We start from the raw sequence: 5,080 nt of genomic DNA on the forward strand, positions 1-5,080 counted from the left end.
GAGCAATGTCTAGGTCAATGGGTCACAGTGCCTAGGTCACCGAGTTTGGCAAAGGTTATTTTCCCCACCGCGACTCTCCAGAAGTCCCCCGCCAGTGGCACCAGGCCATTTAAAATACTCGCTGTCTCCAGCATAATATGTAACAGTTGCAGAAAGCTTCTTTGTAGAGCATAGCTCCCCTCCACAATTTTCTATTTTAGTGGGAAATGAAACTGCTCCCAGCTGCCTGTGTAAAGTGGCCAGGCAGATTTATATTCCTTGCATGAAGCAGTGGTGGATTATGGGCCGAAGGTGCCACTGGAAATCAGGGCCCCCCCTGGGAAGTCAGGGGCAGCAAGGCCCAGGTGGGAACCCTGGCCAGGGAAATGCTGGATGGGCAGGGGTGTCCATGCAGGTGGTGTCCACTTCCTGGAGCTGCCTGCAGTGCTGGGAGCAGGTGGCTGCAATTTGCTTTTTAGTGCATAGGTGATGCATGGGGGTGGGGCACAGGGGGCAAGGTGCCCCTCCCTGAAATTGGCTCTCATCAGCCAGGGAGTGGGGAGTGCTGGCTGGTGCACGCTCGAGAAGTGCCAGTGGCACTTCCAGTGTTTTTGGTGTCACTTCTTGTTTGCCACCAGTGCTTTTGGGGTTGGCGATCAGCGATCAGACACTGCCCCCCTCTCCGTCCCCCCAGGTCTGCGATCACCTGCTGGAGGACCCCTCCATTGGCAATCGGCCACTGATGGCACCCCAGAGCCAGGACACACCAGTCACCCATGTTTTCATGGGAAATTATACCACTCCCAGACACCTGGGTAAAGCAACCAGATGGGTTTGTATTCCTTGTATGAAGCAGGGGTGGATTACCTGCAAATTGAAGTGACATCTGGTGGACAAAGGGACTCACTGCACAAAAATTGTAATGGCATCTGGTGGATAAAGGAGCTCATTACACCTCATTCAGTGAATTCACATGTACATATGACAGTTCAGTGGGTATATCGTTGCAATTTGCATTGATGCAAACTAAAATGTGTCAGGATGTGGTTTATTTTGCATCACAACAAACTTATTTAAACTGCAAAAAAAAAACCCTGCGCATGTAAAGTGTGATGCAATTAAACCACAAAAAAGGGCAATTTTCGTCATGTGTACAAGTGCCCCAGGAGTGCTGTGTCCAGTTTTGGGCCCCCCACTATAGAAAGGATGTTGACAATTTGAAGAGAGTCCAGTGGAGAACAATGGAAATGGTTCAGGGGCTGGGGCACGTGACTTAATGAGGAGCAGCTGAGGGAAGTGGGTTTATTTAGTCTGTAGAGGAGAAGACTGAGAAGAGATTTAATAGCAGCCTTTAACTACCTGAAGAGTGGTTCCAAATAGGATGGAGGTAGACTGTTCTCAGTGGTGACAAATGACAGAACAAGGAGCAATGGTCTCAAGTTGCAGCAAGGGAGGTTAAATTTGGATATTAGGAAAAACTTTCTCACTAGGAGGCTGGTGAAGCACTGGAACAGGTTGCCAAGAGAGGTGGACGAATCTCCATCCTTGGAGGTTTTTAAGGCCCGGCTTGACAAAGCCTTGTTGGGGATGGTTGGAATGATCTAGTTCGGGATGGTCCTGCTTTGAGGCGGGGTTTGGACTAGATGACTTTCTGAGGTCCCTTCCAACCATAATTTTCTATGATTCCATGATTCTTTGACTTAGCCTATAGAATGTTAATTTTTTTACTGTTATCTGAAGGTTTAATTAAGTAATCTTCCAGGCCTCCCTGCAGACTACCTCTGCCATTTCCTGTGGCCATTACTTAATTAACTGCCTGGCTCCCTTCAGTAACTGGGGTTGAGACTTCTGTTACACAAGGGTACTTGAACCTTCTTCTGAAGCAGCCGATAGCTGCCAGAGATAGCATCTCCAAATATAGAGATCTGACCCGATCCATTTTGGCAATGACTATGCTTCTAGGTAGTCACCAGGGAGGGGAGAAGCTCTACTTTAAGCGAAACAACAGTGTTGGCACAGAGACCCATAGGGATAAACAGGCCACGAATAAATGTAGGCTGAAAATTGGAAGGATGTTTCTCAACGGAAGCAGCAAGGTGCTGGAACAGATCCCAGTAGGAGTAGTGGGAGAAAATAACTAGTTTTAAGATGGGAGCAGGAACACTTGATGAAAGATATTCTAGGACTTAGTTTCCAGTAATAGCAGGGAACTGGATTCCACATCACAGGATGTCCTTTCCAGACCAACATTTCTATGTTGATTGGGACAGAAGAACACTCATCCAGCACTTTCACTACTACTCCATGCTGCTTCTCCATGTGGACACCAATGATACTGCCAGAGGAGACCCTGGACATATGAAAAGTCTCTACTAGGCTCTGGGTGCAAGGTGAGGGGGTATGGGGCTCAGGTTGTGTTCTCATTGATCCTTCCAGTCAAAAGAAAGGGCCTGGGCAGGAGCAGATGCATCTTGCAGATCAACACCTGGCTGCGCAGGTGGTGTTGCCAGCAGGGTTTTGGCTTATAGTTTCATAGTTTCTAGGGTCGGAAGGGACCTGAACAGATCATCTAGTCTAACCCCCTGCCCTGGGCAGGAACAAGTGCTGGGATCACAATACTGCAGCCAGATATCTATCCAACCTCTTCTTGAAGACCCCCAAGGTAGGGGAGAGCACCCCCTCCCTTGGGAGCCCATTCCAGAGCCTGGCAGCCCTAACTGTAAAGTAATTCCTCCTGATATCAAGCCTGAACCTGCTCTCAATCAATTTGTGGCCCTTATTCCTTTTTATCCCAGGCGGTGCCCGGAGGAACAGAGCCTCACCTATTTTCTGCTGATCCCCCCTGGTGAGTTTATAGATGGCCACCAGATCCCCTCTCAGTCTTCTCTTGAGGAGGCTGAATAGATTCAGGCCCTTTAGTCTATCTCTGTAGTGCCTGGTCTGCTGCCCCCTGACCATGTGAGTGGTCCTCCTCTGGACCCTCTCAAGGTTAGCCACATCCCTCTTGAAGTTTCATAGTTTCATAGTAGCTAGGGTCAGGAGGGACCTGATCAGATCATCTAGCCTGACCCCCTGCCACAGGCAGGGAAGCCCTTGATGTATGCCCCTAGTGTAGCAGTAAGCTGCTACCAGGTCCCCTCTCAGCCTTCTTTTCTTCAGGCTGAAGAGTCCCAGATCCTTTAGCCTTTCCCCGTATGGCTTGCCTTTTAAGACTCCGATGATCCACATTGAATGCATTCTTTTTCTTGGAGTATTGTTTTGATGCTGATGGGGAACCATTCAATTGTAGGGAGGTTGGGTATGGACTGACAAAAAGAAGGTGCCCCTCCTATGGAGGAAGGTTTTGGAAAGGTGGTCTGGCTCATCCAGACTCTGGTGGTTTTTGAAAAGGACCATTTCCTGAGAATGTGGGGGCAGAGATATGAGCAGGGGAGCCTGGAAGGTCAGAGTGTGTGCGAGTGCCCACCAACCTGCAGCTGGCTGGAGGCCATTGAAGCCCGTGTGTCTGAAGCCCAAGAGAGTGGAGACAGAGGGAGTCTGCCACATGAAAGGCTGGAACTGTGGGGCATAGGCAATCTCACTAAGGGGTCAGCAGCAAAGCTGAGACCTTTGGAGATGGTCCAGGGAGGAGCTTCACCACAGAGACGGTGATGCTTCCTGGCTGCTGCAGAGCCAGAGCTCTGGAAGGAGACTAAGGAGTGGTTTGCTCAATCCAGGAAATTGCCAGCCAATGTAACCAACTGTGGACTGAAAAGTACATACTGCCCAGGTTTGTGCGTGAAGTGATAGGAGCTAGTGCATTTTGAACCTTTATTTTATGTTTTGTCTTCCTCAGTTATGTTACAGCATTTCCCCTAATTACTGAAGTTTGTAACCTGTCTAGATCTAGTTGGATTCTATCCCTCCCCTCCAGTGTGCCCACTTCTCCCCACATCTTTGTGTCATCAATGAATTTGGACAGTGTGCTTTCCATGCCCACCTCCAAGTCTCTGATAAAGATATTGAATAACACAGGGCCGAGGACCGAGCCCTGTGAGACTCCACTGCCCACATCCCTGCAGGTCAAAAATGACCTGTCCACCACCACTCTCTGGGCGTGACTATCAAGCCAATTTGCCACCCATCAATATCACAGTCGCCTAATTTTTTTATGAGAATGAGGTGAGAAACAGAGTGAAAGGCCTTCTTGAAGTCCAGATAGACGACATCCACCTCAATGCCCGCATCCAAGGACTTTGTGACCTGGTCGTAAAAGGAAACAAGGTTAGTCAGGCAGGATCTACCTGCAATGAGCCCGTGTTGGTTGCCCCTGAGCATTACTTCTGATACTGGGCCTCCGCAGATGTGTTCCTTGATAATTTTCTCCAAAGTCTTCCCTAGGACCGAGGTGAGACTAACTGGCTGATAGTTACCTCATTTCTTCCCTTCTTATAAATGGGGACCACACTGGCCCTTTCCCAGTCCTCTGGGACCTGGCCAGAGCACCACAAACACTCATACAGCCATGCCAGGGGCCCTTCTGTGACCTCTACCGATTCCCTCAGTACCCTTGGATGAAGAACATCCAGACCTGCTGATTTATACACGTCGAGCCCCAAAAGCAACACCTGAACAGGGACTTGAACCCTGGACCCTCAGATTAAAAGTCTGATGCTCTACCAACTGAGCTATCCAGGCTCATGGCTTTTTTTGGCTACTGGGATGTTATTCTGAGAAGAAGGATTTCTGGGAAGAGATGGGATCTATGTGATGAAGAGAGAGAAGAGCATCTTTGCAGGCAGGCTCTCTAACCTAGTGAGAAGGGCTTTAAACTAGGCTCGCCAGGGGCATGGAGACCAAAGCCCCAAGGTAAGTGAAGAAGCAGGAGACCTGGAAGAGGAGCAAGCAGGATGGGGGCAACAGGAGAGGTGCTCTCATATGTCCTGAGAAATCAGGCCAATTGACTAGTTACCTCAGGTGCCTGTGTGGAGGAATCAACCTCTCTGCCTGCCTGTCCCGCTCTGGTCAGAAACTCTGGATGCGCCTGGTCTCCATGGAAACAGGGCTGGAGACATTCCTGAGGGAGGGGGGAACTTGCTCCCTTTGTCTCCTATCTCGCCCT

General features: G+C 49.5%; 1 non-coding gene across 1 annotated transcript; it reads right to left on the reverse strand.

Moving 5' to 3' along the window:
• Positions 1-4,583: 4,583 nt before the first annotated feature.
• TRNAK-UUU lies at positions 4,584-4,656 on the reverse strand. Its single transcript has one exon. It is a non-coding gene; the product is annotated as a tRNA-Lys (tRNA).
• Between the last annotated feature and the right edge of the window lie 424 nt (positions 4,657-5,080).

The sequence above is a fragment of the Alligator sinensis genome, unplaced genomic scaffold (genome assembly GCF_000455745.1).
Source record: "Alligator sinensis unplaced genomic scaffold, ASM45574v1 scaffold437_1, whole genome shotgun sequence".
Classification (NCBI taxonomy): domain Eukaryota; kingdom Metazoa; phylum Chordata; order Crocodylia; family Alligatoridae; genus Alligator; species Alligator sinensis.